Here is a 14670-nt window from a genome sequence, read left to right on the forward strand (position 1 = left end):
GAGGTTCCGTCGTCTTAGTCAGAATTAATAATCAGCAGTAATTCTGACCACACAGAGTTACCGTGCGCCGAAAGCACTGTACACGCGAGCGCTTTTGCATTCTGCATGCCCTCATCGAAATGCGGCCGCCGCGGTGGGGAATCGAGCCCACGACCTCGTGCTAAGCAGCAAAGCGCCGTAGGCACGGCGGGAATCGTTATATCAGGGTCATTAATTACTTTCTAAAGGCATTGAATGACCTTGGTTATACTAACAGAAGACAAAACCCATGGAACGCTATGCATAGCACTACACAGTTTAAGCTGATTCGTGCTTAAAGTCAGGCTTGAGAAGCGTTAGATGTTGAGTAAGAGTCACAGACGACCACACGCTCGCACGTCGATATACTATAAGGCAAGATGTGCGACAAACTTCGCTACAGCGAGAGAAGGTGCGGTACACACTTCGCTACAACGAGTACGGCTCATGGGTGCCGAGTTGCGCTGCATGGTTCTGACAATACACGAAGAACACATACACGCACAGTGTGAATGCAACGAAAACTCGCATCCATGATCACGAACCGTCTTTATTATAAGCAACTGTTTATTGAATTCGGCTCGATCACGAAACCGGACGCTATGTGAAGACAAAACAAGGGGTCGTCGACGCCGCCGACGCCGCTTTCTACATTGCATGCCAGCGCAGCGAGCACTTTTGTTTTTCGTCCCACAAGGCGCTTGGCAGAAAAACAACGCCGCAAAGCGACGGCGTCTCTCTAGCGTGAAGTAACACGCCGCCTTGACCAATACACAGCACATACACCACGCAGCGCACGTACGACTGCGTAAAACGTCCAGCTATACGGCGACCGCATCACAAGGCGGCTGTGAGAGGGGGAGCCCAAGAAATGCGCATTTCTTCAAAAGGCGTCCTCCAATGGACACGACGAGCCAGAGCGTGTGCAGCACGCTTGACATGCATGGCGTCGAGTCGCGCGAGGCTGCGAGCAGTTCGAGTCTGTGCGGCGCGGTATATAGACCCGCAGAGCTTCTTTCCCATAAACGTTACCAGAGAGAAATGTGGCGCCATTGTCTACGGGTGGTACACCGAGCATGACGGTTCAGTCAGCATGGGAATAATGACAGTGCGTATATATAGTACACAGATTTGCCCAAACTTCATCCCTCTGGCTTCTAGCGGCTTTGTGTCACTTTACAAATTCATCCCTTTCGAGAAAACATTGCGTTAAAAGCGCCATAATTCGCAACGCTTTTGCATATGCGCGGAAATTTACTGCCTTTATGCTGTTTAGGAGAACCAGATTTCCTTTTTTAGAAATTTACAAAGATAAATCGTAATAAGCGCAACAAGAACGCCTGAAGGCACAAGCACGTACCAAGACTAGACAAGTCCATGTATACTGTCGATCATTCCCGCGGAGGCTGAACGATCTCTGTGCCGGATTTTCTTCTAGTAATTTTCGAAGGCGCAAATGTGCGATCTATAGGAGGCCACGGTGCATATACACTTCTTTTGCGATGCCTCCTGCTACTGTCACTTGTGCGCGAGAGAAAGCAGCATCAACCTACTCAATTCAACGTTACTAATAGGCGACATGGCGCTCGTAGCTGCACATATATACTACTGTTCCAATAATTCAGCAGCACACCGACTATAGGGCAAGTTGGTGCTCCATCGACTTAAGTGAGCACCAACTACAGACCAGCAACATGTCCTTCTCCACTGGCTTAGTGTACCGCAAAATCAAGCACAGGACATGGAACGAACAGCACGGGCGCCCTGCCCTTTAATTGTGCGCTACACTAATTCAAGGTTACCATAAGATGCACACGCTTATCACAACGATTCCAATAGATCAGCTCAAACGCCAGACCACGCAGATGTGCTTCGCCACCGCCCCTCAGGCATCGAGAGCACGCTAATGAAGAGTGATGTTCCGCCATAATAGGCTACACAGCGGCCGCGACATCATCAGCCTATTTAATGTCCACGTGCAGGGCGAAGGCCTCTGCCAGCGATCGCCAATTACACTTGTCTTGCGACAGGCGGCTCCATCATACACGTGAGGAAATTTCCTAATCTCGCCGCAACACCCAATTCCGTCGCTGTCATCACGACGGCGTTTCCGTTCGCTTGGCGTCCATTATGCGACTCAAAATAGGGCAACGATTATCGGCGCTATGCATAACTATTAGCTCCCCAGCTCTATTTCACACTATTGTTATCAACTAGAACATCAGCTACAACTATTCACGATATATAATGGAAAACACCCCGTTGCTATCACTTAACGTTACGTTTATACAGTTTTCCGTTCCATCGCGCGTTGCGCCGTCCTCCGTTTCTTATACCGGGTGTCTTTGTTATCCTCCAAGTTTCACCCAAAGAATCTCCATTATGAACCGCGCAATTAACCGAGGCGTAGGAACACTATAATGTCGTGCGTTTTCCAGCACCGTCTGCCCACCGTCGTCAAAAGCAGACGCGTTGTTGACGACGCACAGCAGACGACGCGTTCAGACGCGGAGCTAGGAACTAGAGTTCACAACGCATTTGTGCACCTTCGCTCTCCCATGATTGCTTGACGCGAGGTACAGCTCCAGAAAGGCTGCGCGGATTTAGCGAGACAGGGTAAAAGGATAATCCCGAGGAAGAAACGATCAAAAAGGTTTACGAGCTGATGGCGCATATGAGAAAGAAGAGAAAATGGGGAAGGGGCAGAGATCAGTTCAGATTGTGAAGGAAAGAAACAAAATAGGAGATGCCCTGACATCACGTTTTTAAAGCCGGAAATGCAGCCATGTTGGTGTGCCATCTCCTTCTGCGCCTCAAACCTGAGGGGGTCTTCTGTAAGTGTACACTGGTGTACACCTTGTGGACATGTCCATTTCGTCTACTGCTGAAGTGCGGATTGGCCAAGAGCGCCTGTCTCCTTCTGACGTGTACCACAGCCCAGCCAATCAGAACTTCAGCAGACGAAATGGACATGTACCCTAGGTAGACACTTACATAATACACCTCGCTCCCCCCCTCCCCCCCCCCCCCCCCCCCAGCCTCCCAGCTAGCAGGAGCAGACAGTCGCGAGCTTGGAACTTGCATTGCTGCGAGCCTCCGGTAGTGTGTGCTGCTGACGCGCATAAGAACAAAGCCTACGAAACTTCTGTAACAGTTTTTGTCAAGTATAGACGCGCTCCTGTGTTTTTCCGTGGTACGGTGAAGACGACGACGAAGACACGCGCCGTAATTATTTCAGTGTCACTGTTGCTGCCTGACACACTCACAAGCCCAAAACACAACTCTGGCACACCACATAGTCAGCTTGTCTCGCGAACGGAATGTGCTGCGAGGAAGACACCGGCCGAAAAATCTCGCTTTTTAGAGGCCGAGAGCAGCAGGGAGAGCATCAGGAGCGCGGTTGCTACGGTAACGTTGATGTTTAGTACACCAGTCCCAGTCCTCATTTGTTGAAAACACTACGTGACTTCCGCCACACACACTCCAGCTCATCCGAGCTAGCCGTGGCCTCTCCCACGCTTTCCTTTCTCCGTGGTTCAGATCGAAGACCAGGAAAGAAAGGCCTTTAGCAGGCAGGCACATCCGCTTTTGGAGCCCTAACGAAGATGACAGTTCCGAAAGCGCCCACGCTAAGAAAAGACGAAAAGAATAAGAGAAGTATCCGCCGCCGTTTGGCGACGCGTTATTGGCGCTTCCCGCGCAAATCGCATCATCTGAAGCAGCCTTGATGGCGGCCTAAGATTCCTTGATCCGAAAGGTCGCCACCGCTTTCTGCGCCTTCTCGCCGCGTGGCGGCAGCCTAGTAGTCAGACGGTCATATCTCCGGAGGGAGGAGAGAAGAGGCTTGATATATGGCTCTCGCCGCAGCTACGCAGACGCGTCTTCAAGGAGACGCGGAAACTCAGCCAGTCCCCCGGCCACGCGTGTACCGTGTCAACGCTGATATAACCATCCGCTACTCGCGCGAGACACTGCAGTAGTCCGTGCGAACAAGGCCAAGTGTAAGAAGAGCGCGCCGCCGCGCCTTCAACACGACTTGCGACGATAAAAAGCGCAGAAAATGAAGACTAACAGAAGGAAAACGCGCCACAAATTTGTGCAGTTGTGCTTCCTTCCCTTGTTTGCCTTCGTTTTAGGCGCCGTTTACCGTCACGGCCAAGTTTCGTCGCGAGAACCGTCTACCCATTGTCTATACCGGTGCCACACGGTCACTTTCGATCACGATCTGGATTAATTTCCCGACCGTGATTGGCCTCCTTGCGCAGCTTGCGCAAATGAGCCAATCGAGCGACCTAGTATTTTGATTCGTATTAGGCTCGATCGCGACCGAAAGTGCACCGTGTGACACCCGGCCGCATGAAGTGAGGGTGTGTATCAAGTCGCCCACCGGACCACAAATGGTGGAATTAAGGTGCGCACCACAGATCCCCGCTGGACTTTATTGAAAGCTATCATCTATATACACAGATGATTCAGTCATTTCACGCCACGTGGTCAACCTGTCGAAGCCCGTCAATCAATTGGCTCAAGTAAACGGCTACATAAAGTCAAGATGTCCTGGGGAGAGAGGGGAAGAATACAGTTATTTAAGAACGGGTGGGCGAAATGCCCTGCATATAGAGGAAGCAGTTAATTAAGGTTTCCAAGTCACCCTATCGAGACATCGCGTATATATATGTGTACACTCCTTAAGCTACAGCAGGTCAAGGCAGGCTCTATTTATAATGCTCTGCTGTAACGCTGGTTCATTCACACGGCGCTTGTCTATAACTATAGCTCACGGTATCGATCTAAACCGGTGCGCCGATATTGGTCTATCTATAGTCGGCAACGTAATTGGATTCATGGCGCGCATGCATATCCGCCTGCTAGCGTTTTCCTTTACCTGTGCTCTCTGTCTGTGTATGTACTTACGCCGGGGCTTTTATTCTTGTTATTTTACTCGCCCCATAATAACGAATATCTGTATATTAACATGCAGGCCCCAGCTTAGATTATATTTTTGCGCTTATGGAACCTATAGACGCGTTGGAGACCTGTAATGCAGTAACAGTACCCATCGGCTGAATCTATGGGCTCGTATACTGCAGCGATTTCTTGTCATTATCTATACTGTTCCTATCGCTCATCGCGCCGACTGGCTGATCCCGCGGCGATAAAGGCGACGCACGAGCCAATCACGAAGGGCGAACAGTGTCGAACAAGAAAATTAAATCGTTAAAAAGTTCGGGTCCTGGCGATACTTAAATTTCTTGCATGGTCAAAGTAAGGGACATGCGCAGAAAAATTTATGTCATAGAGATTCCATACATTGAGCATAAAAATAATTGCAGGAATGGAGCCCCAAGGCAACTGAACGAGTTACGTATAGTGGTATCCCTCGTTTCCATGCGCATGCTCGAAAAACAATAAACAAAAAGAAAGAGAGGCGCGCGATTGGCTGCGCCAGTAGTGACGTCGTTGCTCTCCGTCGCAGCCGAGCGCGCGCGCAGCAGTTTCTCTCCGGCTCTGAAATGTGCAGGCCACGCGTCATAGAGGGGGCGTGCCGGGGTCAATGTATCGATTGATGCTGGGTTGATGAGTACATGAAAGCTCATGGACGCGGCGCCTCCGTGTGCCAAGTCCTCTTCCCATCTGACAACGGCAAGGGCTCCTGAGGAGCAGGCAGCTCCTCAGGAGTCCTGATCGTTGCTGATCGAAAGATCAGCAACGCCGCGCCGATGCTGAAGCCCGGGCACAAGAACAGGCTCGTGCAGCCGAGCGCAAGCAGGAACTGCGTACCGAGGTTCCGGCTGCCTACCAAGCCGTCGTTTAATGAACTGTCTGGGTTAATCCGGTGATAAACACCGGGGACGCAAGTTTTAGCTTTGCTGGTTAATCATGTGTACCGAGTGCTTGGGCGGTGATATTTTTTATAGTGTCGTTTACATGAACTGCGCGCGAGCGGGTCGAGTCAGAAGTCGACTCTGAGGTCGAGCTGAGCCATCCCAATATCAGACCGCGTTTACATGCATCTTGCTGAGCGGGTTGGGCAAGTCAACCCACTCACTACTCGCTAACGGGTCGACCTTGGCTGCCCATAGCAGCACTAACTCACTGTGGTGTCGCATAGTTTGGTAGTCTGCCGGAGCATACTTATTACGTGCTCACCAATAACAAAGATATACACTACATTCGAATGCAACCAAAGGCTCTGGGCGGCATTAAGAACTCCTCGTGCACACGAAAAAAACCCAAATAAGCGAAAATGCCGGTGTCCCACAGAACGCGCCAATGCACATGGCTGCGCAATCAACCGCGTGGCAAAACAGGGGGGCGCGAACAGCCGTTGTAACATTTTATCCAAGGAACCAGGCCCCCACTGAACACATTGTGACGGACTGCGCGTTCCGGAAAGGCGAGCAGGGCTCGCCCATTGTGCGCTGCTCATGCTTCCGTTAAGCTTTCATTCAATCGGCGTCGCACGGGGGCGATCACACAGGCGGACAATGGGGGAGCCGTTCTGTTGGTTATCCGGCTTTCCTGTTAGGATGGCGCGACCCTCGCCACACAGTCCGTACGCTTCTGCTAGGCTTTTCTATTTTCACAGGACGTGGTCTGGTCAACTCCAAAGAAAGTGAAGCTACCGTGTAAAGCTACGATGTAGCTAACGTGTATGCGGGGATCGTTTGCACGACGCTGCGCAAAGAGCGTTGCACCTTTATTTTTTCGGGGCTTCTCCGTCAAATATAAACCAGAAAGCCCAAACGGCCGTGGCTGTCAACGCTCGATATCGTCACAAACGTGCGAGCGCCCGTAAAAAAACATCACGTTTGTATTGTCGCGTTGCACGGGCACGTATGAAACGCCCTGCGTTCAAGCAGGGCAAACAAGCGCAATCCTTTTACCACCGTGCGTGGAACGCTTCCCACTGAGTTCGCTTAACGACCGCTTGACGTCAACACAGGCGGAAATACCTGTTCGATCACCCTATCACGCATGCGCATTCGCAGGGGGGAGAAAAAGAAAACATTGAATCGTGCGAGTGCATTGCGGCATTCCCGAATGAACCTTTTTTTTTCTCTCTCTCTCTTCTTCACAGCTTGTAGCCGACGTGAGCTACGTGTACCTCACGGCTGCGTGTTCTCCATTTCTGTGTTTTCACGTCACCTCAAAACAAATACTCAGCACACACGTGCTTGCCGTTCTCTTCAGATATTATACTCACTGCTTTCGTGATTATTCTCGTCCGCAGTGCTACGTCGATGTCTTTTCTTTCATTCTGTCTTCTTGCGCACACACCAAGATCTCAAAATAAAGTGCTTTATCGTCTGGGAATTTTTTTTTCTTTTCTTATCTAATATATAACCATAATAGACTACGGGGACAGTCGCTCCTTGACAGCTCTAACAGTCACCAGCCCTTTATTCGACAAAGCGAGAATACAATGTACTATATATGTGAGCACAATCAAAATGATAACCACATGGTAATTTGTACAAACGTCACATGACATAGAGCAACTTTTTTTTTTTTCATCAGGAGAGTTTAAGAACTCTTCATTCACAACACGAATGAGCAGATACGTTTTACGCACACCGCTGCCTACCCAAGTGCAGCGACAGCTGACGGCTCTTTCGTGGTTATGCATAGCTTTAGCTTGTTCTATTTATCTGTCTGAAGTGATGGAAGAATAATCTGGAAAAGAGGCTGCAGCGTCGGTTCCCTCCATGCACATATTCGATTTGATATACGGGAGCTACGACGTCCCATATTTGTCACGCAATTACGAGATCGCGAATAACCAAATTCGCTAACAACGAAACGTTTTGCGCTTTCATTGACGTCAAACGTTGGCTGTAAGATTTCCGCCTTCGCTGTGCTGCAACAGGCAACGTAAGTTCTTGGCGCAGCGTACCGGGAGGAAATGAGCAATTTATTCTTACAGATGAAGAGAGTACAAGGACCAATGACACAGTCTCCTACCTTTGTTGCCAACCGAATGATCTGGAAAGCAATAGAAGGAGGCGGCCGTCAAAATATATGTCAGGTGGCGCTACTGACGTTTTATGCCCGACTTACTCTAAGGGAGCGTAATATCAACTCTAGTGGCTGCAGATTCTAATTGCCGTGCTTTTTGTGCATTTCTAACAATCGCTGCTGGCAATATATATATATATATATATATATATATATAGAACGATCATAGCGGCAGTAATAAAACTGTAGCAGCTGGCGTACTTGTGCCCTTCTACTAATCTCGCAGCTTGCAAAAAGAAAAAACAAAATATAGACAGCATTAAAACAGTAGCAGCGAAGTGAATAGTACTACCGCTCGAAACCTGGTTGATCTGGTTTGTCGCAGTACACAAATTTTGTGTCGTCTGTTCGTGTCACAAACACTTGTCAGTGGTGGCGACGCTTAGCGCCGGCAAAGGTCGTCGATAACCTCACCCTACGCGAGTGGCGCCCCCAGAGACGGTGGCCGTTGTGTGCTTGCGCAAAAGTCAGTAGACCATGGATGCACGGCGTGACCGCGGTCGCCCATATGTTCATTTTCCAACGTAAGCCGTCTGCTGCTGAATTCTGTCGTAGAATCGCAAAAACCTTCACTTACGGTGGAAGGCCTGGGCCAGCTTTCTCCGCTCTACAATAGAGAGCTCCCATGTGCCTCGATATTGCGTAGAGAGACTCTCTCTCTTCTTTCTTCCGCACGTTGTCAGAAACTATCGCTTTACTCTCTCCCTTCATTGTCTCTATTCTTCGTTCTTCTAAACGATAAATGAGTCCTTGCAGTTCACGGTTTCAGATGAACGCGATCAATAAAGTTTCTACACTTCTTTAAGTTCGCTTCCAACAGGCATTCGTGATACAGCATCAAAGGAAGCCTTACAAAAAATAATAAATAAAACTAGAAGCCACCGTTTCCTTTTACTATAGCACATCCTATATATCCCACAGGGGCTTACCCTGAAGTAAGCAAATGAAATTCGAGGTGAATAAAACATCAGGTTTCGAATGACGGCTTCTGCTCTTACTTTCATTGCGTGTGCCGTGCCACCCACGAGACTGGCGGAAAAAAAAAAGGAAGAAAGAAGGATAAAAAAGAAAGAAAAAGAAACACTGCTTTCCGTTTCTCCTCCACCGAAGGTGCCACGGTATTTTCGCACTCGTGCTGTAGAGGCACACGCGGTGTGCTTCGCTGCATACTTGCGCATGCGCACTCACAGATACGTAACAAAGCAGTAAGGTGTGGCTTCGGGTGAGCTCGTTTTGCGTTATTACAGTCAGCGCGCAACGGGACGACGCACAAAAAACGAGGTGAGGGCAGGCGGTGACTTCCGACTGCCTTTCATTAGCAATCAAACTCATTCTTACATGCATGCCTCTTGCGCTGACGTCACGCGTAAAGAGACAAGTCGGCAAGTGTTTCTGGTTCCTTCTTGCTGACTTGTTTCTTTGTGCCTGATGTCAGCCTGTGACGCATGTATATAAATATGAATTTGATTGCCAATAAAAGGTAGTTGGAAGTCAGCGCTTGTATTCGTCTTTTTTTTTTTGTGTGTGTGTGCCTTGTGTCCCGCTATGCACTCCTAGCAATAGCGTTACAAAACGGTTCCACGCTTCGTAATCATCAATCTACTTTACTTTCACTGCAGCGATCTCCAATCAACCCTGTCTTGCGTTAGCTGACTCCGTCCAATATGCATGCAAATTCCACGATCTTTCTTATCACAGGCATCACACCGCCCAGTCCTCCGCCATTCTCGACTGCGTTCCCCTTCGCTTGGCACCACTTTGCAACAAGCCCTCTGTGTACTTTGTGAGTGCACTGCAATGTCACATGACCTGCCGAACTCTAATTCTTTCACCGCATACATTCCGTAACTAACAGACCACCGGTGCACTCTGTGCAAGTAATGCAACGTAATGTAAGGCACTCTACGCTGTCCGTCCAAATCCACTTCTGCTTTGCCTAATTGCCAATGGCGCAAAAAAAAAGGCGTTTCTATTCAGTGATCAGCCAAAAGTAATTATCTGACGATGGGAACCCATGCAGGTTCCTTGCTCACAATGCAATAAATATATAACGTCGTCGTCACTTAGACCTTAAGTTTCACTTGCGCCTCGCTTTGTGTTTTGCCTAATATGCCACCTGACCGGACGAGTTTTTCGTAGAACTCTTGACTACATGTAGCCTCGTATATGAACATCACTCGCGTAATTAATAGGCAATTAAACCTTCAACCTCGACAGCAAATATACAAAACAAATTAATTTATTTCGCTCGCCCCTGCATACAGTGTTGCGCCTACGGGGTTATGGCGTTCTGCGGCCGAGCAAAAGGTCGTAGGTTCGACTAACGGCCACATTCTGAAGGGAACGCTATGCAAACACGCTCTCCTTATTTAGGTGCAAATTGATGAACCACACGCTGTTTAATTTCATATTAATCAGGAGACCTCTGCTCAGACGTCCCTGATAGCCCACTGTGCAATTGTGAGAAGTTAAATACAATTAATCATAATTAAATTTTACCCTTGCATGGGCGCACCCGAATAAAGCGACAAGCACAACTTAGATTCATCGAGATGCAGCCTTCTTATACTTATACCAATACATCCAAGAGTCTACACGATATATGTAGTTACAATTTGTGAAGACTAAGCGCGCTAACTTCTTGAAAATCAAAATCTCTCGCAAAAAAAAAAAAAAAAATGAAACAACCGCAATTCGACATTTCACGCAATGTACTGAAATAATTTACCGTGACTGCAGAAAGTGCTTCGAGGCACAGGGATAATGAAATTTAAATGTTTATTTCATCAGAAAAAAAAACATACACAGTAAGAGGTGAAAGACGCAGCTGGATCCATAGCCACTGGCCGTAGTTGCTGATCCATAGAACATATAATTTATACAAAGTAATCCATTGAATACATATATATTTGTACGCACATACATCAGGTACATGAAAGTTTGCTAATGACGTTACGTGGTATATTGTGTAAGCAGAAAGTACGCTTTCAGGCAAGGTACAATCTTCGTCGATGGCAATATGTTCCCAGTAAATAATTCTAGATTTGGCCGCCGGTGAACGAGACCATTCGGTGACCACAGTTACAAACTCCCGGTAAGCTGAGCTTCTTCCGATGAGCTCCGTCGTGTGTCAGATCAAGGTAACAACGAAAGACGAACAACGAAAAACCGAATGTTTGTTTTTAAGTACCTTGTGCATTAAAATACCAGTTTTAATGTCGCTAACCGAATTGAACGGCACGATGACGTTCAGCGTATTAGTGGCGCAAACGGCGCGTTCCTAAATGCGCCACTACCTGAGGGGGGCGAGCACCCACACGATAAAAAAAAAAGTTACAGCACCCAGATGCCTCGTAGCATTACACAATTTAGCCAACCGATAAGCGCTCACCCTGCAGCTTATCTCAGCAAGTCCGCCGGGAGGCTATCGTTTGTCTATACGATGGTCATCTGACGGTTGCTGCCTAATTATATTCAGAGATCAGGAAATATTCGCTACTCTATTCAATACTCGACGGCATTTTCTTTTCTCGAATACAGTCGACCTTCATTCAAAACTGACACGAAAATATTTTCATTATATCTGATATTCGTTATAAGCATGCATTCGTTAAATACGCTTTCATTGGCGGGAGAAATTTTTATATTTACTTCGTTATGTTCGGGTTCGCGATATCGACATATTCGATTTGAATCACCACTTGTACACCCATATTTAGGACGTCACCGTAGCCCAACCAAGACGGACAACACACACACACACACACACACACACACACAAGGCGAGACATCACTACCCAATGTGGTTTTCTACATTCTATTGTTTGTGCTGCGGTGTCACCCCTATTGAACTGACGTGGATTCGACTGAGGCTGTCCGTGATGCGTCAATTTCCAAAGACCATCAATGGCTCGAACGTTGACAGCTCACGCGTTTTAATAAATGCAGGAAGCTTACGTGCGCGTGCATTTATTTATATTTTCTTGAACGCAAAACAAGGGGCTGTTTTTTTTCTTTCTGTCGCAATTCAAGGGCTATATTCAAGAAAACAGTTTATGGGGTGCAGAGGTCTGCTTACGGCCCGACAGAAGCCGGACATTAAGGTAGCCGATGTTTGAAGGCCATTGAATCGGCGTTTTATCATCAGAACAATAAAAAGAAATGGTGCGTGCGCGTAGTGATGAGAAGCTCTTTGGAGCAATGTAAGTACAGCAACGCGCTCGATCTCGAAATACGAGTGTTAAGAGACCCAGTGCGCGCAACAGGTTTCACTTTAGGGAGCTTTACAAATATACCCAAGCGTCTTTCGAGCACCCAAAATTCCACGCCCCGCCTGCGTTCTACGCCCAGCGGATTGCGTCCCCTACACCCTTAAAGAAGTTTGCACTCTTAGGAGCTTACCTTGTCCCACAACAACAAGTCATCTTTCTCGCCTTTTCCTTCAACGCTGCGCGCCTGGTACTTCCACGCCGTAAACGACATGTGTGTCATCAGCGTCACATAGTATTCTTCACAGAAAGGTAGCGAGAGCGCAGAGTTTTCAAGAAAGGAAACGTAAGCAAGGCAGATGGCGATTATCGTTGCGGTGGTGATAGACATTACTGAAAGGGGGGCCTGAGCCACACTGTTAAATGTACACCCTTTGCCAAATTGCTTTACATCTTCCTTCTCTCGTCATCGTCGCCCATCATGCACCTCTTTCTTCCCTCTTCCCTCAACGCCGAGTAGCTGGCTAGAGGAATATACCTCAGGCCGACCTCTCTGCATTTCGTATCATTAAACTTATCTCTCTCTTTGGGTTGTGTCTTGCCACATAGCAATAATCGCCATCTGGCTTGCGTTTCCTTTCTTTAAAACGCTGCGCTCGTTACTTTCCTGTCGATAACGCGCATGCCGTTCGTGACTTGGAAGCACCGGGCTCGCAGCGTTAAAGGAAATGCGGACAAGACAGATGACGATTATTGTTGTGTGGCAAGATACGACCCAAGGGGTGTAATTTTGCTTAACAGTGCAGGCGGTCGGAACAAAATGCCCTAAAGAGTCCAGACGTCTTTAAGAGTGTAACGTTGGGTCCGCCATTTCTCAAACTCCCTTTTGACTCCACTTGGAATGCACTTTCAAACGAAGCTCAGCTTGCAGAGCATGAGTTACTTATTCAGAAGCATCACTATTTCCGGCCAGAAATGTTTTCTTGCGTCACGTGCTTTCCCAGAACCCTTTAGGATACCGGAAAAGAGCTTCCGGAACCTCTGCCATCCATCCTTATCAGGGGAAACGATGCACTTACACATGGTTTACATAATAAATAAATTTCGTAATTTATTTACAGAGTAAGTTAAGTTGCTGCATCGTCTAATAATTTACTGCCTTTCCTCCGTAGGCAAGGATATCTTTTGTTGTGACAAGAACAAGGAAAGTGCATAACGTGAGCTTGTGCCAAGCTCCGGTACCCATCGGCGCGCATTTTAAACGTGCGCTGCGCAACAGCCTCGGGCATTTGCTGCCCTCGAAGAATTTTTCACAACGAGACAAAACACCGACGATCGTCAATCTGCAATAAAAACGCGCACAAAATGAAAACAAACTCGTAGACAAAACGTCAATAAAGCGCTTGATGCGCCCACATTTTTCACACGCCGATCATTCCAGACACACAGAAAAAGAAAAAAGAGGGAAAACGATGCAGACGAACCAGCAGCGCGTACCCGGTGCAGCTAACATTCGACACATCCCACTGTCGTAACATGTCGCACGCGCCGGTAAGTCAAACTTAAAAGCTAAAGCTTACATGGCGCAAGAGACGGTGTAGAAATAGAAAGTGCAAGAAGCGGGCAGTTTCGGCATAGCCTTTATTGAGTGTCACAAGGTGTCGCAACGTCGCCTGCTGTCGGTGAAATACCCTGCACCCAAACCGACGCGCACAAGCCGCTCGCTCGCGGGTAAAAATATTAAATAAAATTTCCAATGTCTCCGTTACTTAATAATGCTTTGATTTTCTTCCTATCTATAACCACCTCCTTCTTCCACACTCCTTTCGCACCATTCGAGGAGTCTGCGTGCTCTCTCTCTCTCTCTCTTGGGCACGCACGCACACACACACAGACACACATACACACACACACACGGGTGTACTCGGTTTCAAAGCGGCCGCGACAGACGGCGCCGTGCGAGGCAACACCCGCACACACTGACGTGCTCGGTTTCAAAGTGACCGCAATCAGACAGCAGATGCAATGCAATACACGCTGCCGCGAAGGCGCGTCGAATGGCTCACGGGAACGGCGGCCACGGCGACACCCCGTGTAGTACGCAAGACCATGTAATACTGAAAACCACCACGCACCGGGCAGGCGCCCAGACACAAAAGTTCGTGAAGATCGTGGGCGCCAGCCACGCTAACGGCGGTTGTCATTCATACCGCACGACGGCTTTGACGCATCGCTACGTTGCACGCATCGAAAACGAGGGGGAGACCGCGGCGAAACCACACTGCCGCCCGTCAAAGGAACGCGGGTCGAAGGGGTCGCTCGCCCAAAAACCCAGGCACTGTGAACATCTGACAGACGGCGAAAGGCAAACGCAAACGCACAACACACGCGCGCACACACACACATTGCCGAGGACCAGCGAGCG

The 14670-nt window shown here is 48.4% G+C and overlaps 1 protein-coding gene across 3 annotated transcripts in view; it reads right to left on the minus strand.

Moving 5' to 3' along the window:
• The window catches only part of LOC126527122 (adenosylhomocysteinase-like 1), a 270192-nt gene that overhangs the window by 255055 nt on the left and 467 nt on the right, over window positions 1-14670 (minus strand). The gene's annotated exons all lie outside the window — the stretch shown is intronic.

This window comes from Dermacentor andersoni, chromosome 9 (assembly GCF_023375885.2).
Source record: "Dermacentor andersoni chromosome 9, qqDerAnde1_hic_scaffold, whole genome shotgun sequence".
Classification (NCBI taxonomy): domain Eukaryota; kingdom Metazoa; phylum Arthropoda; class Arachnida; order Ixodida; family Ixodidae; genus Dermacentor; species Dermacentor andersoni.